Source organism: Narcine bancroftii, chromosome 5, assembly GCF_036971445.1.
Source record: "Narcine bancroftii isolate sNarBan1 chromosome 5, sNarBan1.hap1, whole genome shotgun sequence".
Classification (NCBI taxonomy): Eukaryota; Metazoa; Chordata; class Chondrichthyes; order Torpediniformes; family Narcinidae; genus Narcine; species Narcine bancroftii.
The window spans coordinates 55,113,942-55,137,502 of NC_091473.1; positions in this window are offsets into that span (position 1 = coordinate 55,113,942).

The following is a 23,561-nucleotide window of genomic DNA, read 5'->3' on the forward strand; positions in this document are numbered from 1 at the left end:
TTCAAATCAATGAGTTAGATTGTAATCCCCACAATATTCACTATTCCCAATTCCCAAGCAAAGATGAACAATTTATTGCAATTTTCTCTCTCCTGCTTGTTAGCCAATCTTTAGTCCATATACGTATCATGTCGTGAATCCTCTCTGCATCTGGAAAACAAATCATTTAATGTCTGTTACCTTATCAAAGTCCTTCTTAAAGTCCAAATATGCCTCATCAGCTTGTCCCCCCTTATTTATACTCTTGGTTACAAACTTATCCATTCCAACAGAATTATCAAGCATGATTTACCTTTCATAAACCAATTCTGTCTAGTGGCAAAACTACAGTTAGATTTGTGTCCATGCAATCCAAAAGTTTAAGTCTTCTTCAGCAGCTATGGAATTTGCATTCAGTGATAATGATAATTGCATTGTTGTTGTACACATAACAGTAATGTACAGATGCACCAAAATTCTTACTTGCTGCAGCCACACAGGTACTTTATTAAAAAAAAACTACAATAGTTTACACTAACTTACTATGCGGAAAGAGATAATAAAACAAAACACAGATTGATAATAAATATTTAGAGATACCACAGTGAAAGTAAAAATAAAGTGGAACTATAATTGTACTGTTTTATATTTTTGTGGTGTCTGAATAGTTTATGTTTAGGGCTGTAAGGGGAGATTCAAGACCTGATGGCCATTAGGAAAAAAAGTTGCTCTTGAATCTAGAGGTGCTGGTTTTCAGGCTTCTGTATCTTCTGTCCAAAGATAGCAGTGAGAAATTGTGACAATTAATCATTCAGATTAATTAAAAAATCTGGTTGTTGGCAATAAAATTACAGAATTGCTGTAAAAATCTATCTTGTTAACAAATCTCCTTCACGGGAGGAAATGTCTCCCATTCCCTTCTCTGGCCTTCAAAAGGCACCAGACCCACCAGTGTAATTGACTTTGTAATGGCCAAGTGAACCGTTCAGTCCAAAGACATTTAGAGAGAGGTAATAAATTGCTTTGATCCTAAAAAAAATAAAGATTAAATATTGTTATCTGTGCTCTATTACAATGTACTTTATGAAAGATTCCAGTGATCCAACCTATAGTCTTACTGAATGACAGTGGAGATTATTGTTCTTACCTCCAGTGTTTTTGTTGGGTATTAAAAAGAATTATTTGCCTGGAACTTAGTTATGATCTCCATCTGTCAATGGAGGTGGTAGAATCAGATATAATTGGGCTTTCAGAAGGCACTTCATGAAAAGTACTTTCAATAAGTGCAGAGAAAGAGCAGCAGAATGGGGCTGTTGTGTTAGTTCTTCAAAGTGTTAGCATAAGTTCAATAGACTGAATTGATTCTATCTGTGCCATGATTCATTGTCCCATGGTCTGAAGGTTCTCACTCCTAACTAAGATAAGACTCAGCCACCTTCAGGCAGCTTCTTCTAATGGTTGCACTGGAAGTTTTATGCACACACAGCCTCCCTTCTGACATCTGTTAGATTCTTCCAATTACAGGTTTGTTGGCCCATCTTGCACACTGGTCCCCCAAGCAAAATTATCAAACAAGATTTACCTTTAATGAATCTATCTATTTTGGTGGGGAAACTGTGACCACTTGAGTGGACATAGGATCTAAAGGGCTTACTCACCATGGAAAAGGACAGAGAAGATAGTGAGATCAGGGAGAAGTGCAATGATAATCTGAAGGGTCACTATTAAGAAGGAGGAGGTGTTAAGATATTCTGGAATGTATTAGAGTGGATAAATCTCCAGGACCACATGAGAACTATCTCAGGATAATATGGGATGCAAGATAGCTCATGCCATAATGTAAATGTTTGCATTTTTTGTTTGCTCCCAGTGAGGTACCTGGAGATTGGGATCATGAAAAGCATCAGAGATAAGCCAGGTACCTACAGGATGATGAGTCTGACATCAGAGGCAGTGAAATTATTGTCTAAAATACAATGAGATAGAATTCATGTGGATTTAAACAGCCAGAAGGTGATCAGGGATAGTCAGCAAGTTAAATATAGTCCTCCTAATTTGATCAAATAAGCCAGCTCCCCACCATGACTACCAGCCCCCCCCACATCTCCATCGGGCACACAGAACTCAAAACGGTCAACCAGTTTACCTACCTCGGCTGCACCATTTCATCTGATGCAAGGATCGACAAAGAGATAGACAACGGACTTGCCAAGGCAAATAGTGCCTTTGGAAGACTACACAAGAGAGTATGGAAAAACAATCACCTGAAGAAACAAACAAAGATCAGCGTGTACAGAGCTGTTGTCATACCCACGCTCCTGTTCCGCTCCGAATCATGGGTCCTCTACCAGCATCACCTACGGCTCCTAGAACGCTTCCATCAGCGTTATCTCCGCTCCATCCTCAACATTCATTGGAATGACTTCATCACCAACACCGAAGTACTTGAGCTGGCAGAGTCCGCAAGCATCGAATCCACACTGCTGAAGACCCAACTGCGCTGGGTGGGTCACGTCTCCAGAATGGAGGACCATCGCTTTCCCAAGATCGTGTTATATGGCGAGTTCTCCACTGGCCACCGAGACAGAGGTGCACCAAAGAAGAGGTACAAGGACTGCTTAAAGAAATCTCTTGGTGCCTGCCACATTGACCACCGCCAGTGGGCTGATATCGCCTCCAACCGTGCATCTTGGCGCCTCACAGTTCGGCAGGCTGCAACCTCCTTTGAAGAAGACCGCAGACAACCCACCAATTTTCCCTTGCAACCGCTGCAACCGTGCCTGCCTGTCCCGCATCGGACTTGTCAGTCACCAATGAGCCTGCAGCAGACGTGGACATACCCCTCCATAAATCTTCATCCGCGAAGCCAAGCCAAAGAAAAAAAGAAAAAGAAATGAGGATGTAATTAAGAAGAATGGTGGAGGCAGGAAGTTGACGTTGTTGATGCAGGCCTTTGACAAGGTCCAGCATGGTTGGTTAATCTAGAATGTTGAGGCACGTGGAACTAGATAATTGGATCCAAAATTGGATTGCTGATAAGATTATGAAAATAGTGCTGGATGGATGCTTTTCTAATTGGAATTCTGTGAACAGTGGTGTACTGCTAAGATTGCTGCTAGGACCTTTGTAGTTTGTGATATATACTATCAATACTGATGTGAATTTAAAAGGTATAATTAGTAAATATGCAAGTGTCATGAACTTGCATATTTATAAATTGTATAATGAGGAAAGCTGTATCAAATTACAAAAGAGATAGATCAGATAGTAAATTGGTCAGAGCCCTTGTTTCAATTTAACACAAGTGCAAGGTGGGGAATGTCTCTTCATATGGTAGAGTTGTGAATGAGAGTCCTTCCTCTCCTGGAGAATCTATATAAAAAAAAAAGAAAAAGAACTTTTAATAATTCATCTTGGAAGAAAACATACAGTTAAACGTTACCAGAACGTCACCAAAGAAAAACAAACCTCCAGTAACGACCTCCAAGGTCAAACATTTTGGAGATGGTAGATGGGAGCAGAGGCCTGCTCGAGGGAGGAAGCCTGGGGCTGAAGCTTGGTCCAGCCCCCATGTAAGTGATTCACCCATTGGGGCGAGTAGTGGTGCGTCTTCACTGCTGGAATGAACAGATGTCGATAAGGACAAGCTTGAGCACATGTGACACATGGGAGAATCAGTTGAAGGTGCCGCGAGATTGAAGGAATATACTATTGATGATGTAATGAAGGCTTTGGATAAGAAAGGAAAACACACAAATAAAAAAACTTAATAACATTTTAGCAGTTGTAACCAAATTGCAAGGAGCTATTGGAAACCTGACTGATAAGGGATGTGAAGGAGAAACTGGAGGATGTAATGGTTAGAATAGATGAAATAGAGAATGAAATAGATGGATGGTCTGCAGAAATAAGTAAGATATGGGAAAAAAATGGACATATTAGGAAACTTTAGCAGAAGTAATAATATCAAAACTGTTGGTCTTAAAGAAGGAGTGGAAGGAGCAGAAGATAATACTCTCCTTTCAGGAGTGGATGCCTCAGGTTTTGGGCAAGGATGTTGGTACATACTTGTTGAGTAAAAAAGGCATGTTCTATATCAGACCAAAAGCTATGTTCTGTATTGGTGAAATGTTTAAGACATCAGGCAGAGGAAAAAAATACTCAGCGCAGCGGCAAAGGGAGCAAAGGCAAGAAGAGGACTGTTGGAAGCCAAATATTGTTCTATCCAGATACAAGTGCAGCATTGCTGAAACACAGATGGCAATTCAACCCAGTAACGGAGATCCCTTTAACTTCATGCTCCGCCATCCAGCAATTCTAATGATTATAATGCAGGGCAGTGAAAAGATTTTTTTCAGATCTTCAATGTGCAACAGACCTCGTGAATCAAATACCAGAACTTAAAGATTAAAATGGTGTAAACATTTTAAGAATTTTTTCTTTTTTTACATATAAATAATTAAATATTATTACTTTGGGAATACTCTGGGGGACTAGAAACAGTGAGGACCTGACTTCTATCACATCATGTGTGACTTTTGCCACAACCCGTAAAATGGAAGGGGGGTAGTGTTGTAAAATCTATTATCAACACTATACAGGGGGGATTCTTTATTTCTATTTCCTTTATTTCTACTTTACCACTTTTTCCTTTTTTCCATTGGGATTGTTGGAGACCATGCATTTTGCTCCAGAGGATAAGGATTGATTGATCTATGAGGGAGAAGGCATGGGTCAAGGAGATGTGAGGGGGTAAAGAACTCGATTTGATGAACCTCTGTAGGGATGAGTAAGACAGTGAAATTTACATGTTTTAATGTTAATGGTTTGAATATAACAGTGAAAGGAAAGAGAATATTGAAACATATTAAACAAATGGGGGATAACCTGGACTTCCTTCAAGAAATTCACTTAATTGAAAAAGGACATCAAAAATTAAAAAAGAGATTGGGTTCGTCAGGTCATAACTTTTTTCTTTTAACTCAAAAGCAAGAGGAGTAGCAATTTTGATGTGGACAAATCTTCCAGTTAGAATACAGGATGTGGATTCAGAAACCTGGACACTGATGAATTTGTGTGCTCTGGAATTTATTAATGAAACCTTTTTCAAATTGGCAAATGCACCTGAAAACATCTTTATGGGAGGGAGTTTTTGTCTGGATTTGGATCTAGATAAATCAACAAGGGCCAGTTGTTAGGACAAAGGTGGTGAAAGCTACCTTCGTATTAATGAGAAAACAGAATTTAATGGATGCCTGGATAAGATCTCATCCAAGGAAAAAGGACTATTCTCTCTATTCTAATAGACATGATTCCTACACTAGGATCGAATTGTTTTTAACATCAATTCAACTACAGGATAGGAACATGGAGGTTGAATATAAAGCAAGACTTTCATCAGATCACTCACCTCTGGTATTAATAATTTAAATTTCAGACAAACAAAAGATAGTTTATAGATGGCGCTTTAATTCATTGCTGTTGAGAAGATCAGACTTTTGTGACTATATAAGGAGACAAATGGAAATGTTCTGTGAGACCAACTGTAAATGAACAACCAGTAAATTTGTTAAGAAAGAATACACAAGGGAGGTGGAAGAATTAGAAAAGGAAATAATTTATTTGGAAAAGGAGCTTCAGCAAAGGGGTTATGATGAATAACAAAGGTAATTACTAATAAAAAGTTCAAGTACAATACATTAAAAAAAACCTACAAGACAGATAAATCAATATTAAGAACTAAACAAAGGTAATATGAGCTAGGGAAAAGAGCCCATGAGGTCCTTTCTTGGCAGTTGAAAGCCGAACAGGCCTCAAGAATAATCAATGCGGCCAAAACAGATACAAACAGGACTTCATACAAGTCGCAAGAATTTAATGAGGCTTTTAGACAATTTTCTTCTAAATTATATCAATCAGAATCTTAAGATATTAATAAAATTGAAGAGTTTCTCTCACAATTAGAACTTACAAATTTAGATTTAGAAGAACAGGAAGGATTCAATGCCCCCTTCACTCAAATGGAGACAGGGGAGGCATTGAGTTCCTTTCAGGTCAACAAATCTCTGGGGGAAGATGAGACCCCCTGAATTTTATAAATAATTTAAGGATCTTTTGATTCCTTTCTTTATGGAGATGTTAGATCAGGCAGTTGAGACACATACTCTCACAGAATTATTTTCAACAGCAATAATACAGAGATAGCTAAAAAAGATAGGGACTCAGTGAAATCATCATCTTATAGACATATATCATTATTGAATTTGGATTATAAAATCATTGCCAAAGCCTTGGCAAACAGACTGGTGAAACTTTTGCCGAAATCAATAAATATGGATCAAACAAAATAGTCCGTCAATAATGTAAGTAGGCTGGTTAGTATAATTCATTTGGCCCAAATGAGAGTGATTGTGCATAGCTATGGCCCTGGATGCAGAAAAGGCATTTGATAGACAGGAATAGGATTTTTTTAATTTAAAGTGCTGGAAAGATTTGGATTAGGGCAAATTTAGGGAATATGGCATTATATGATGAACCTAAAGCCAAAGTTGTAGCTAATGGACAAATTTCTCCAGCATTCCCATTAACTAGATCTAGTAGACAAGGATGTCCACTATCTCCGGCTCTCTTTACCTTGGATATTGAACCATTAGCCAAATCAGTTCAGTGAGATCCAAACATTAAGGGATTCAGGGTTAACCAGATGATGTTTTGAATTATTTGACAAAACCAGAAACTTAATTAAAGAAATTGTATTTAAAACATGAAGAGTATCAGAGAATCTTGGGTTATAAAATAAATTGGGATAAGAACGAAATTATGTCACTTACAGCTGGGAACTATATTCAATGTCAAAGAAACACTCAATTTAAATGGTATAAAATATTTAGGAATTAAAACAGATAATAATTTACAGAATTTATACAAATTAAATGATCTTCTCTTGCATAAAAAGGTTGAAGAAGATTTGAACAGGTAGATTGCTCTGCCAGTAATGCTAGTTGATAGAGTCAGTTGTGTAAAAATAATACATTTTTAAGAGTACAATATCTCTTTCAGACATTGCCCATACAATTGACTCAGGTTTTTTTATACGAACTAAATAAATATGTCAGAAAATTTCTTTGGAAAGGTAAGATGTCTAAAAAAATTAACATGGAAATATAAACTGGGAGGTTGACAACTCCCAAACTTTAAAATTTATTATTGGGCAGCCCCGACCAAATTTCTTACCTCCCTTTTCAGGGGAGGAGATAGGTATTCATGGGTGAAAATAGAATTGTATAAAATGGGAAAGAATATAGCAGAGGATTTTATATATAAATGGGACTCAAAATTAATATCTAGTGAGAAAGCAGCCCTCTTGTTAAAACGTATGAGTAATATTTGGAGCAAAATGGGGACCAAAGGGGGAATATCTCCAAAAATACCCCTGACTCAGAATAGACTTATACCCTTAACAATGAGTAATAAGATTTTAGATACCTGGTCCTGAAAAGGGATCAGGTTCATCGAGGATTGTTATGAGCAGGGGAAACTTATTTCATTTGAACAATTAAAAAACAAGTATGGTATTGCTAACCATTCTGGTATTTTCAGTCAAGAGCATAACTCAAAGGATAAACTGGGTCCAAAAATGACTTTATCAAAGTGTAGTGATGTAATTCCAAAGGGAAACACAAAGAAATGTATTTCAGCAATGTATCCCTTCAAAAGGGAGCCTCTAAACAGGTGGTACATAAGTCTGGACAGATATGGGAATCAGATTTAATATAAGTATTGGTGATCAAAGTTGGTCCAATTTATGTCAGGACTGTTTGACAAATACAATAAATGTAAGAATCAGATTGGTGCAATATAATTTTTGGCACCAGTTATATCTCACATTGCAAAAATTAAATAAATTAAAATCCGACATTTTGGATCAATGCTTTAAGTGTAGTGAGGATATAGGAAGTTTTTTTTTACATTCCACAGATCCCATAACTATTCTTACTGGGGAAAGACCTAAAATGAGGTTGTCCCAACATTTGTCAAGATCGCATTGACAGTGGCCAGGTAATGTATAGCAGTTTCTTGGAAGTCTAGGTATAGCCCTTTGGAATGTGGAAATGCATAGTTGTGTTCCTCTTGAGAAGGTTACTATAACCTAAGAAATAAGTATGACATGTTCTTAAAACTATGGCATCCATATCTCCAAAATGTAGGGGCAACTATTTAATTGTGCCCCATCTCACCCACAAGAGCTACACTAAGATCTCCTTGAGATCTAGGTAAATCATAAAAATGGGAAACTTGTGGGGTAGACAATGGATACCTGAGAATCCCTCTATCACTCTTTCTTCCTTTCTTCTCTTTCTTTTTTTTTACTGCATTTATTTGGGATTTTCTTTAATTTTAATGGAAGGGTGGGTGATTATAGTCATCATGTTTCATAGATCATTAATTTTACTTTGTATTCATTTTTTTTCTTTGTATATGTTGATCTCATGTTTAGCTTTAAAATATAAATAAAATATTCAAAAAAAGGGCAAGGTGGTGAATTTTGAGAAGTCAATAAGGATCGGATATATATAGTGCATGGTATAGCAATGTGGAACATTGATGAAGGGAGGAACTTGGGGTTTAAATTCATAGTTCCTTTAAAGTGGCAACACAAGTTATGAAGTTGGATGCACAAAACATTGGATAGATTTCACATGGAATATTGTGTGCAGTGCTAGTTGCTACACCAGAAGAAGGATATGGTTATGTTGGAGAAACTAAAGTGGAGGCACATCAGCATTTTGTTTTTTTTGGATGGAGGTCTTTAGTTATGGGAAGAAATTGATAAATTGAAGTTGTTCTTCCTGACATGAAGGAGTCTAAGGGGTCACCTGATATAGTATATGAAATTATAAGAGTTAGGGAGAAGGTGAATTGCCAGAATCTGTTTCCTAAGCTACAGGTATCAAAAAAAGTTCAGAGGTTGAAGGTGATAGGAGATAATTTTAAAGGTGAGATAAGGAATAAGATTATTGCACTGGGTTACAAATATCTGGAAAATGTTCAGATGAGGTTGTCAAATCAAATACAATCATAATGTTTAAGAGATATTTTGACAAGCATTTGAATATGCAAGGCAAGGAAGGACAGATTCTCAATGTAGCAAATAGCATGGACACAGATGGGCGAAAGCATTGGCATGGATGTGATGGGAAAAAGTGTCAGTTTTGGTGCTGTACAGCTCAATGCCTCTATGATTCTAAGTATGCTCAAATCCTGCAATGAGAGCTATGGAGCTTATATTCAATCATCCAGATTTCCCTCGAGAATCTGGCAGTTCTGTCCCTTTCTGCTACAGCTGCCACTTAGCTTGGCAGCCAGAACATGTGTTGCCACTGTCGGGCTCCATGGGACAAGTACTTTCAAGGTGGATGTCTTTCTCACATCGCTGCACAGGATGGAGCGGGATTGTTGCAATTAAGTTGGTGGCTTCATTGAGATGAACCTACTGCTGATGGGACATGTTGCCTTTTACTAGGTTCTCTCTGGATGGAAGCCATACAGATTTAAGTAAAACACGAAAATTTGTGGACACCATGGTTGAAGTAAAAGCACAATGCTGGAGAAACTTACCAGGTCAAGCTGTGTCCTTATATTTCTGATGTTTTGGGCCTGAACTTTGGATCTCAATGGTTCTCATCCTATTTTGCTATTCTTTTTCTGAAAAGACACAACTTGAACTTCATTCCATATGAACCAAAATCACCCACCCTCCTCACCTCTCTTGAAAAAGAATTTTATTTCCCTTCACATACAGTATTATGTGATCATGAGTTTTGGTCTGAGCTGATTTCAGATGAGGTTCAGATGAATCCCTTTTGAATCTTCACAGCTGGTGTAGCAGCTTTTATGAAAAGATCTTTTACAGGAGTGTTTTCTGATAATTGACTGTAGAATTTTCTTAGCTGAATTTCCTGGATACTTGAGGGACTTCAGTTCAGTGTCTGCACCTGAAAATGGCTAGGCTATCTGGAGTGCAAACCACTTGCACTATAATATTCTCTAGTATTTCTGAAACAAACACTGCCATGCTCCTTAGATTCAGATGTTGTATTTTTGCTGCGTGATGTCTAGTCATTAATTTAAAGTGATACTTCTCCCAGAGATGACATATTCACTAAATAAACAAGACAGAAGGAAGCTATTCAAACCTTTGAATTCATCCAATCTCATCAGTCCCTTTCATTCTCCCTCTGCCCTTCAACTTTCTAATGCATTGAATTATGAGGACAGGCTGAATTGGCTGGATCAGTGGTTTCCAGAGATATGAGTGAATATTTTTAAAAGTTCGATGCTCATTACTCTCTGGTAGACATTTTCCTGTATGCTGTGCAACTTTTGTAGTATCTCTTTTAAAGGATGAGATTTCAGGGAATGTGAAAGCTCAAGATAAAATACTCTGAAGTCAGCACTCATTTGGTAATTTCATTCAGCTCAATAACACAATGATGACGAGAGTTTGTTCTCATATACAGAAGTACAATGCACAGAGGCATCAAAATTCTGATTTGCTGCAAATGAATAGGTGCATAAGATACACTAACTACAAAAGGATGAATTAAATTATCACAGTATGTTGAGACAGAAGAAGAGATAATAAATATAATTCAAGTCACTTCAAAGCTATTTCCAGCCACCATTCAGCTGGCTATGAATAGACTGACTGCCAAAACTGCTCAACAAATTGTAGTTCAAATTAACTTGGTTACAAGATTATATAGGGAATCAAAGGATATGGATCATGTGCAGTCAGCAGAGATTCAGTTCAATTTGTGGTCATATTTGATGTAGACATCATGGGCAGAAGGGCCTGATCCATTCTGTGATATTCTATATATCCATGCCCTATGTCTTATTAGAATGGGAATAAAGGGTTACTGAGAGAAGCAGGAGAAAAAGGTTAGTAAGGATAGTAAATCAGAATAAAGGAATGGCAGGATGGATTCAATGGATCAAATGGCTACAGATCCTAAGGCTCCTTATGGTTTATCATATTACCAGTAACAAGAGCCTCACTTGCAGACAGGCCAAACAACCACTTTCTCCTGCCAGCCATTTTGTGGAATCATAGATTGGTTACAGCCCTGATTCAAGATTCAAGATTCAAGATTACTTAATGGTATATCATAATACATAAAATGTAATATTACATGAAATGTCCTTGTACCTGTTATAAGGCAGACAAAGAGTCACCATTAATGTTGCCCGGCACCCTTAAAGTAAGAGAGAGAGAGTAGCAAAAGAGAATCCCTTCAGAGACGTGCTGTCTCTGTGGATTCACCACCAGTGCTTTTGCAGCCTCTGCACCTACACAGGGGTTTGATCCATCACAACCCAAGTTCCAGTTCTAAAGCTCCAACAACTCTTCGGGAGCCCTTCTTGCCCTAAGTACCCTCACAAATTGCGGAGTCCTCGACCACATGTTTCTGACTGTCTGCAGCCTGTGTAGGTCCTTCAGCCACTGAGCACCTCACTGTTCTGCTGCCATGGTCACCGCCCTGGAGTGTCATCTCCTCTGCTTCTCCTTCTCAATGGGGAGTTTTCTCCCCATTTCTGGTGCCCTGCACTGGTTGAAGAGGCTGTTTGGTCTGTCCATGAGCATATCTTGGTTTTGCTAATATGTGCCTTATAATATTTGAATGCAAATACAAGGTCATCATAAATTACAAGCTGTAAATCAATTAAATAGCACTGAAAATACAATTGAGAGCTACCTCAGATAGCATCTCTTGATGTTCATAGCTACATAGATATACATATAAATACGGTATTTCTATAAATTATTAGCTGTGGGTAAATATTTGAGAAAAAAAAATTCTTTGTAACTTAGCAACCCAGTAATAGATTTGGTGTCGAGTGTGCTATATCTAAAAGTGGCCCACACAGTCTGTGCAATGTCACAGAATAATTCTCTATAATTGCTGTCTATTATTTGCTATTTTCTGTATCCCTGCAGTTTCTTTTCTCTGTTCCTGGCAAGTAATTGGCTCAAAATATAGAAATGAAAAGAAATCAAATGAATAGTTGCAAAGTTTAAGTCTTTATTAAAGAAAATAAGACACCAAAAATATACACATTAAACAAATTCACTAACCCACAATTATTTCAGTATTTTAATTGAAATAGTAATGAGGGGAGTGACCTTTCTCCAAGTCAAAGCAGTAGCCATGGATACCCACATGGGTTCCAGCTATGCCTGTCTTTTGTGGGCTATTCGGAGCAATCCATGCTACAAGCATCTATGATGATGAGCTCCTCAACTTTATCTGCTTTGCCGCTAACTTCCACCCAGACCTCAAATTCTCTGGCAACAGTTTCTGCTTTTTCGACCTCTCTGTCTCCATCTTGGGAGAAAATTCTCGACAGACATACTTTAGACAACTACCAACTCCCACAGCTACTTTGACTACACCTCTTCACATGCTGTGCCCTGTAAAGATTCCATCCCTTTCTCAATTCCTCCATCTCCGTTGCCTAGGTGGTGGGGGTCCTTGAGGATAAAGGCCACTTTCTTAAGACACCACCTCTTGTAGGTGTCCTCGAAGGAGTGAAGTCTGGTGCCTGTGATGTCACTGGTCCAGTTAATAACCTATTGGTGTTTTTTCTTGTCCTGAAATCACTGAAATTACAACCTTCCTCTGAGCCTCTGCAGAAAATTAAAACCCTAACAAGTCATTTTGTCCAGAGTTATTATTGTGGGAAATTAAATGTCTTTGAGGTAGAGAGAGGTAGAGAGAGGTAGAGAGAGGGAGAGGGAGGGAGAGGGAGGGAGAGGGAGGGAGGGAGGGAGGGAGGGAGGGAGGGAGGGAGGGAGGGAGGGAGGGAGGGAGGGAGGGAGAGAGAGAGAGAGGGAAGGAGAGGGGGAGGGAGAGGGAGAGGGAGAGAGAGAGGGAGAGGGAGAGGGGGAGAGGGAGAGGGGGAGAGGGAGAGGGGGAGAGGGAGAGGAGTAGAGGGGGAGAGGGGGAGAGGGAGAGAGGGAGAGGGGGAGAGGGAGAGGGGGAGAGGGAGAGGGAGAGGGAGAGGGAGAGGGAGAGGGAGAGGGAGAGGGAGAGGGAGAGGGAGAGGGAGAGGGAGAGAGATCCCCATCACTTCTCTGCTTCTTTCTCTTCTACCCTCCTACCTGTATCCACCAATTATATCTTAACCATTAGCCCATGCTCCTCCCCTTTTCTCCTGCCCATTCCCCTTCGCCAAATTTTGTATTCAGGCTTCAGCCTCACTTTTGGCTCACCCTTGAAACACTGACTGCCTTTTATTTTATATGAATGATGCATGGCTTGCTGAGCTTCTCCGGCACCTTGGTGAACTCCAATGGAAGATGTCTTCAGTGTGAAGAAAGGATATTTTCTCCATAAGGATCATGTGTTGATGACTCCTATCAACATTACCATGGACAAATGTTTCTGCAACAGGTGGATTGGTGAGGCAAGATCAAGTAGGTCAGTGAGCTCTATTCCACCATGACTTAGTAACTTATTAAAATTTTATGTAGAAGCAGGAAGAATGTGGTTTGATAACAAATGTAATTTTTAATTTAATTTAACTATGCATCATGGTAGAAGGCCCTTCTATGTTATGAAACCCACGCAGCCAATGAACCTCCCAGTTCTATAAGTTTTTAGAGGGTGGGAGGAGGAAACTGGAGCAGCCAGAGGAAACCCATGCAGGTCACAGGGTGAACATTCAGACTCCTCACAGAGTGTGTCAGTTTGCAGCCTGTATTTTACAACACTTTTATTTTAACATTCCTGGCAACAAAGAAAGATTCTGCATGGAAAGCAAAGCATACATTTGCTGGACTATCTGTGCACTAGTACAGTGTGTCCTTCTCACACTTAATGATCTGCAAAACTACAAACAACCTGCTGGAGAAACTCAGCAAGTCGAGCAGCATCAGTAGGAGAAAAAGGGTTGTCGAAGATTTCTTGATGAAGGGGCCCATTCAGAAATGATGACAATTCCTATTCCCCCATTGATGCTGCTCAACCCATTGAGTTCCTGTGACAGGTTGTTTCTTGCTCCAGATTCCAGTGTCTTCAGTCTTTCTGCTAAATTACTTTAACTGTATTTTCCAAAGCAAGAACCTTAAGCAGCTTGAAGGACAAAGGCAGCAGGCAAGAGAAAACACATCCAATTGCTAATTCCCCTTCAGATTACATAGTTGCTTTGGAAATATATTTCTTTGTTCTCATTTGGTCTCATGCCTGGAAAATTTTATCCACCAATACTGTGGCCAAGAAGTTCATCTGTGTTCATTTTCCAGTGTTAAAGAAGTGTTAATAGCTTTCCCAGCACTGTCTTTTTGACAAGTGCTGAAAAGATCACAGCCTGAAAAGTAAATTGCACCATTTATAATGCCATTAAATTGATGGTAGAATATTTCTGATGCTATTTTAAAATATTGCAAAATTCTTTGGCACTAGATCTAAAAGAGCAGCAGGGCTCCCTCATGTAACATTCTTTTTTTCAGAAATAATGAGCAGTTCAGGTCCTACTTCCCAAGTTAGTGGTGATTTTCCTCACAGTGATGACCTCAAGAAGCAGTTGTTGGCAGATCCCATCATATTATGGCCAGCAGTCTTCAGCTACTAGTTTGGGGGATGCTGTCAGTGTGCACACCATCCACTCACCACTCTTGGCATTGGCCCCACATGGGATCGGCACCAGGTTCAGGCTCACATGCATCTCAGTGCTTCTGTTCCCACCAAGCTCTGAAATCGTGGAGAGGGATTCAGACTCAACAATGGTTGCTGCATCTGTAGGAGAAGCAACGGTAATGGAGAGAATGTGAGAAGAAATTATGATGGTAAAGGCCAGCGTGACCAGGGAGACATGACACCTACTGGGGTGGGTACTGGAGGCCAATGTTACCAGGGCTGAGTGATGGCACAGAGCACCTGTTTGTGCAGGATTCCCCTCCACCTGTTGAGGGCTGAGACGATCGTGGAATGGCAGAAGCAATTTGGATGCAGAATTTATTGATGGTAGGAGTCAAAGAGTGGTAGTGGAGGGCTGCTACTCAGATTTGTGCCCTGAAGGGATCAGTAGTGTGTCCACTATTGTTTGTCACCTATATTTGATGATTTGAGTGACAATGAATCCGCAATTTGTAGGTGACACCAAGATGGATGATATAATGGACAGTGAAGAAGATTACAACAGGATTGCAATGATTTGGAAAAGTGGACCAAGGAATGGCAGGCAGAATTTAACTCAGACAAGTTAAAATGTATGGGGGGGTCGATCCTCGAGTACGAGGTTATGAATTATCTTAAGGTGCATGGTATGATAGGTCCAAGCCAGCATAGTTTAATGAAGGGAAGATCTTGCCTGACCAACCCATTCAAATTTTTTGAGGTAATCTTAAGTAGGGTGGAAAGGGGAGAGACTATGGATGTTGTGTATTTGAATTTTTAAAAGTCTTTTGATAAGGTGCCGCAAAACAGGCTGCTTAATAAGGTGAGAGCCCATGGAATTACAGGAAAGATATTCTTCTTCTTTCTTTGGCTTGGCTTCGCGGACAAAGATTTATGGAGGGGGTAAATGTCCACATCAGCTGCAGGCTCGTTTGTGGCTGATAAGTCCAATGCGGGACAGTCAGACACGGTTGCAGCGGTTGCACGGTAAAATTGGTTGGTTGGGGTTGGGTGTTGGGTTTTTCCTCCTTTGTCTTTTGTCAGTGAGGTGGGCTCTGCGGTCTACTTCAAAGGAGGTTGCTGCCCACCGAACTGTGAGGCGCCAAGATGTACGGTTTGAGGCGATATCAGCCCACTGGCGGTGGTCAATGCGGCAGGCACCAAGAGATTTCTTTAGGCAATCCTTGTACCTCTTCTTTGGTGCACCTCTGTCACGGTGGCCAGTGGAGAGCTCGCCATATAACACGATCTTGGGAAGGCGATGGTCCTCCATTCTGGAGACGCGACCCACCCAGAGCAGCTGGATCTTCAGCAGCGTAGACTCGATGCTGTCGGCCTCTGCCATCTCGAGTACTTCGATGTTAGGGATGAAGGTGCTCCAATGGATGTTGAGGATGGAGCGGAGACAACGCTGGTGGAAGCGTTCTAGGAGCCGTAGGTGATGCCGGTAGAGGACCCATGATTCGGAGCCGAACAGGAGTGTGGGTATGACAACGGCTCTCTATATGCTTATCTTTGTGAGGTTTTTCATTTGGTTGTTTTTCCAGACTCTTTTGTGTAGTCTTCCAAAGGCGCTATTTGCCTTGGCGAGTCTGTTGTCTATCTCGTTGTCGATCCTTGCATCTGATGAAATGGTGCAGCCGAGATAGGTAAACTGGTTGACCGTTTTGAGTTTTGTGTGCCCGATGGAGATGTGGGGGGCTGGTAATCAGGGTGGGGAGCTGGCTGATGGAGGACCTCAGTTTTCTTCAGGCTGACTTCCAGGCCAAACATTTTGGCAGTTTCCGCAAAACAGGACATCAAGCGCTGAAGAGCTGGCTCTGAATGGGCAACTAAAGCAGCATCGTCTGCAAAGAGTAGTTCACGGACAAGTTTCTCCTGTTCTGGTGGTTGCTGGTTACTAGTGGTGTTCCTCAGGGGTCAGTGTTGGGCTGCTTCTTTTTACGATATATATTGATGATTTTAGATTATGGATTAAAAGGGTTTGTGGCGAGGTTTGCAGATGACATCAAGATAAGTGGTGGAGTAGGAAGTGTTGAAGAAATCGAAAGGTTGAAGAGAGACTTGGACAGCTTAGGAGAGAAGGCAAAGAAATGGCAGATGAGATACAATGTTGAGAAATGTTCAGTTGCACATTTTGTTGGAGGAAACAAACAGTCAGATTATTATTTGGGTGGGGATAAAATTCAAAATTCAGAAGTGCAAAGGGACTTGTGGGTCCTCGTTCAGGATAACCTAAAGGTTAACCACCAGGTTGAATTGGCAATAAAGAAAGTGAATGCTACGTTGGCAATCATTTCAAGGGGAATAGTGTATAAGAGTAAAGAGGTGTTGATGATGCTCTATGGTGCACTAGTGAGACTTCATTTGGAGTACTGTGTGCGGTTTGGGCTCCTTGTCTTAGAAGGGACGCAATGATGTTGGAGAGAGTACAGAGAAGATTTACTAGGATGATTCCTGGAAATGCAAGGGCTAACATATGAGAAATGTTTAGTGGCTCTTGGACGATATTCATTGGAGTATAAAGAATGAGAGGGGATCTTATAGAAACATTTTGAATGCTGAAAGATTGGACAGAGTAGGTGTGAATAAGATGTTTCCCTTAGTGGGTGAATCCAGGCCAAAAGGACACAGTCTTAGAATTAGAAAGTACCCATTTAAAACGGAGAGCAGGAGAAATTTCTTTAGTCAGAGGGTCATGAATGTATGGAATTCATTGCCACATACAACTGTGGAGGCCTGATCATTGGGAGAGTTTAAGGAGGAGATTGATAGGTATCTAAATTAGTCAGGGTATCAAGGGATAAGCAGAAAAGCCCAGAAATTGGAACTAGATGTGAGAATGGTTTAGCTCAGGATGGATTTGTGGAGCAGTCTTGGTGGGCCAAATGGCCTACTTCTGCTCCTTTATCTTATAATCTTGTGATTAATTGGTGTTTTGGGGCAGCACAGGCCAAAAGGGCCTGTTTCCTTGCTATATTTTAAAAAAAAAAAGAACTGGTAGGCCAAACCAGGGAAGGACTACTACAATCAGGTTAGGGCCCCCAAGAATATTATAGAACAGAGTAACTTGGAGGGTGCAGAGATACGTAATTCCTTGAAGCTGGTGATGCTGAAGGACAGGATAGCAAAGCCAGATACTAGCCTGCTGTCATGGCTCAGTGCAGTGAGGAAAGGAACAGGGATGATGTTATAGCTGTAAATACATTGGTGAGACTGCACTTAGAGCATTGAACACAGTTTTGTCACCTTCCAAGGGAAGGATATAATTATGTTAAAAAAGATGCAGAAAGTTTCATGAGAAATTTACCTGGACTAGTAGGCTTGAATGATCAGGAAATAACTGGAGAGGCTGGGACCTTATTCTGTAAAGTGGAGATTTATAAAATCATTAACAGAAGAGATTGTGTTTTTCCCAAGGTAGGGAGATCTAAAATTAAAAAGCACAACTTAAAGGTGAGAAGTTAAAAAATAAAAATAGGGTCTGGAGGCATCTTTGGCCAATGGTATTGGCACATTCTCTTTATGGTCCTCTGGGTGGTCTGCTTTCTTCCTACTTCCAAAAAAACGGTAAAATGGTCCATTAATTGCATTGTAAATAGTACCTGGCATGTAGGTGAGTGCCTTGGAAAAGCAGTAATGAAAAAATTCATCCTACCCTGGGCACACCCTCTTCACCCCTTCTCCCATCAGGAAGAAGATTCATAAGCAGGCAATCCATAGATTTAGACAGAGATGGGAAACAAATTTAAATATAAGCATTGTGGAGAAAATTGGCAGGAATTATATTATGATAGTATGACATATACAATAAATGTTAAATATAAAGTACAACTCCAATCAACCAAAATGTTCGGGTACTGGTTCATTTCGGATAAATGTTTTTTCAGAGAACTGGTCATTTTTTAAAAACAGCCCAGTAGCAACAGCAAATCACTTGTAACAGTATTTAAACAACAACAAATGACATGGGAAGACTCTTTAAGCATTAAAATAAAGTTTAATTCTCACCCAAAAAAATGCTGGCCACTGACATTTCCTTACCGAGGCCCCACTCATGCCGGGAGCCCAAGGGTTCTGCTCCTGCCTGGGAGTTTGAGGTCCCTGCTGCTGCCAGGAGCCTGAGGTCCACTGTGATGGTGCTGGAGCCCGACGTTCCTGGTTAGTCAGCTCCAAAATATTTTTGGATAAATGAGGATTTCAGATATCCTTGTCTATCTGAATTTTTTTTTAATTCAGGTAACTGAGGATTTTGGAGAATCCGATTTTGGATAATTGGAGTTGTACTGTAGATTGGTTTCGCATAATTTTTTTCATCAATTGTATCTTCCTCCACAAAATTTAAATAGATTAAAATCAGATAAATGTTTTAAGTGTAGTCCAAAGATAGATGGGTTTTTTTTTGCATTCTACATGGTCATGTTCAAAATTGAAACTATTTTGGATGGAATTAGGGAAATTTATAAAACAAATGATGGGAGTTAAATTTCCACAAGATACAATGCATTTTTTATTGGGTAATATTTCACTGATAAGACCAAAATTGGAACTGATTTTTTTCCCCAAAGGAATTTGTGAAAATTGTATTAACAGTTGCAAGAAAATGCACAGTAGTGATATGGAAATCGTTTAGGAATGGAAAGATGGCATGCGGAAATACATAGTTGTAGACCTCTTGAGATGATTACATACAATTTAAGGAATAAATATAATACCTTTTTAAAAATTTGGTGCCAATACTTGCATATTTTAGGTATTAATTAATAAAGAGTTTTCCCTGAACCTCATGAAACCTTGCTAACTCCTTGGGATAAGTAAATGAATGATATTGAGAAGGCAGAGATGAGTGAGTGGTGGTGACATTTTGGTAACCAGGCTTGTTTTTTTTTTCTTTATTTTTCTTTGACTATTACGCTTTACTTTAAAAAATGTTCTTTTTACTTTTGTTTTTTCCATTCTTTGGTGATGATTATTTTGGGGGAGGGGTTTGGTGGGATTTCAAGGGAGTATAATATATAACATGTATAATTGATTTGGAATATCTGACTATTTTATGTATATGGATATTAATACATGTATGGAAATTTAAGTAAAATATTCCCAAAAAAAGGAAGAAGATTCCTGAATATGAGATCACACACCAACAGATTAAGGGTATTTGCTTTCTTGCCATTGTCAGACACTTGAATAAACCCCAAGATAGTAAAATTATGCTGCCTTTGCTTGATACCAACTGACCTCTTTATAAAACTGCACTATTATACTGTGTCTTACTTGTGGATCTATGTATGAGATGTCAAATGCTCCACTCTATCAATCTTTATACTGCATCTTGGCACATCTGACAGTAAGTTAACTTGAAAGTGATGAGAATTAAAAATAAAACAGATTTTCGTCGGAATAGTGCAAAATGAGCAGCATCATGCTGATGGACAGAAGGGCCTGTTTCTGTAGGACTATGACTCTAAGACAAATTATTGCCAGCTTTGCAAGGATATTTAGGGATTGGCAATAAATCCTGCCGGCATCCCGTAAATGAAAAAAAATAATGAACTCAGAATTTGCAGGTGCAGTTTCACTTTTATTGACACATTGAAGGTCATCTGCATGTCCCGAAAGCCAAAGGAGATTATTACATTCATAAAAGATTTCTCTGGTTTTGAACAAGTCAAAATAATGTGAAACACATCCTTGTAAATAATGATGCAAATGCTTTATTGCTCCAATCCACTTAGAGAAAAATAATTATTTGCAATAAAGCAGTGAACAGAAAATATTGACACAAAATATCACATAAAAGATCTCAGATGTACTCCACAAAATAATTACACCAATTGTAAAAATTCAACAGTGTACATGAGCAGCTGACTCAGTTTTATATGGGCTAGCATCAGAATTGTATCAATATCTTCTAAAATACTGTAATTTCCTCTTTGTAGAGCAACTAAAATACCAGTAATTATTCCGAAGATTTGACTCCAGCATTCATTTTGAATGAACTGATTTGAGCCTGATGTTGGATTTTATTGATTCTACCTGTTTAACTCATTCCAATCTAGCATCTGCTTGATTACATGTAAGCAAAATGGATACTGCTGTTCACAAGGGTCAAGTCCTTAAACAAATGAGTGAGTACTATGACTCGATGTGTTCATTTTTTTTTTTAAAAGTTCATTCACATCCAATGCTGCTGAAGGATTTGACCCGCAGTCTTAAAGTCTAAACAACAAAGCTTCTCTGGTTTTGGTTTGTTTCAGCAGGGACAGAAATAAAATTTGCAACTTTATTGAAATACACAGAAGTGCTGCAGAAACACAGCAGGTCACACAACGTCCATTAGAAGCAAAGGAACATTGTCAATGTTTCGGGACTGAACCCTTCATCAAGATATGAGCATAAACCAGGCAGATGTAGAACAAGAGAACAATAGAACGTTACAGCACAGAAACAGGCACCTTCAGTTCTTCAAAACTGTGCCGAAGCATTTTTTTGCCTAGTTCCACTGACCTGCACCCAGTCCATAGCCCTCCATTCTTCTCCGATCCATGCACCTGTCCAAATTTTTCTTAAATGTTAAAATTGAGCCCTTATTCACCAACTTTACCTGGAGCTCGTTCAACACTCCCACCACACACTGTGTGAAGAATCTCCCCCCCCCCCCCCATGTTCCTCTGAAATGTTTCCCCTTTCACTCTTAACTCGTGTCCTCTGGTTTGTATCTCACCTAACCTCAATGGAAAAAGCCCACCTATATTTGCCCTTCATAATTTTAAATGCCTATCAAATCTCCCCTCATTTTTCTATGGTCCAGGGAATAAAGTCCTAACCTGTTCAACCTTTCCTTGTAACTCAGTTTCTGAAGTCTGGGCAACATCTTAGTGTGATAGTATTGGATCTTATCACCTCTGTATATATTTGCATAGAACGATTGGCTGAGAGCCGTAGCCACATCTACTGGCCAGGTCATAAGGTGCTGCACCTAATCAGATCCAGATCATTCTGGACTGGTTGACCTCGATATACTACGCTCCAGTCTTTTGGTAATAAAAGCCTTGGCTTGAGTCAACAAGCCTTTGAGTCATTCAACATGCTACACTTAGTAAATCTTCTCTGCACTCTTTCTATGTTATTCATGTCTTTCCTGCAGTTAGGTGACCAGAACTGCACACAATACTTTAAATTTTGCCTCATCAATGTCTTATCCAACTTTTCCATAACATTACAATTCCTATATTCAGTGCTATGATTTATAAAAGCCAATATGGCAAAAGGAGGATAGGGTTGTAAAGAGATGGAACTTTTGGGGAATTATGTATCTGTGTTCACAGATTCATCTGTTTTACTGCACTCCTCAGTGCCCTACCATTTACCATTATTGCCCTTTCTTGGTTTGTCCTTCCAAAATGCAACACTTCACACTTGTCTGCATTAAATTCCATCTGCCATTTTGCAGCCAATTTTTACAGCTGGTCCAGAAGCTTTGAAAACCTTCGCTGTCCTTAACACCTCCAATCTTTGTGTCATCTGCAAACTTGGTGATTCAATTTAAAACATTATCATCCAGATCATTGATGTAGATGACAAACAGCAATGGTCCCAGCACCAATCCCTGAGACACATCACTAATCACAGGCCTCCAGTCTGAGAAGTGATCATCCCCCACTACTGTCTGGCTTCTCCCATCCAGCCATTCTCAAATCCAGTTCACTACATCACCATGAATACCTAGAGTCTGAACCTTCTTGATTAACCTCCCATGCTCCCATGTGGGACCTTGTCAAATAACTTACAAAAGCCCATGTAGACAACATCCACAGCCTTTCCTTCATCAACTTTCCTGGTAAACACCTCGAAAAACTCAGTAAGATTGATTAAACATGACCTATCATGCACAAAGCTATGTTGGACTATCCATAATTTGTCCCTGTCTATCCAAATAATTGTATATATAATGGCTTGGAGCATCTTCCAATAATCTACCTACTACTGACGCCAGGCTCACCGGCCTATAATTTCCAGGCTTACTTTTGGAGCCTTTTTTAACAACGGAACATCATAAGCTACCCTTTCTAAACTATTTTTCATTAAGGTACGAGGGAATATCTTGCAGGCCATGTGGATTTATCCACCCTTATTTGCTTTAAAACAGCACACACTTCCTCCTTTTTAATCTGTATAGATTCTCTGACCTCATTGCTTGTTTTCCTTATATCAGAAGACTCTGTGCCCATTTCCTGAGTGAATACTGATTTAAAAAAAAACAATTAGTATTTCTCCCATCTCTTTTAGCTCCTGATCTTCAAGGGGACTAATTTTGTCCTTTACCATACTTTTGCTCTTAATATGTCTGTAGAAACCCTTAGAATTTCCTTCACATTGTCGGCCAAAGCAACCTCATGTCTTCCTTTAGCCTTTCTTGAGGTCTTTCTTGCATTTTTTTATACTCCTCAAGTATCTCATTTGCTCCATGTTGCCTATACCTCTCTCTTCCTCTGAACCAGATTCCCAATATCCTTCAAAGACCAAGGTTACCCATGTCTGCTAACCTTGCCTTTAATCTTGACAGGAACATACAAAAGCTGTACTCTCAAAATTTCATCTTTGAAAGTCTTCTACTTACCTCGTACATTCTTTCCCAAAAACAACTTATTCCTATGACACATTCTAGATGCTTCCTCTTTTCCTCAGCATTGGCCTTTCTTCAATTTAAAATCTCAACCTTAGGCCCAGACTGATCTTTCTCCATAATTAACATGAAATTAATGGCATTATGGTCACTTGTCTCCTACATATGCCTCTTTCACCTGTCCTGTCTCATTCCCTAATGGGAGATCCAGTATTACACTCTCTCTAGTTGGCACCTCTTTATATTGACCAATTCAAAGCTATCCGGCCCTTTTA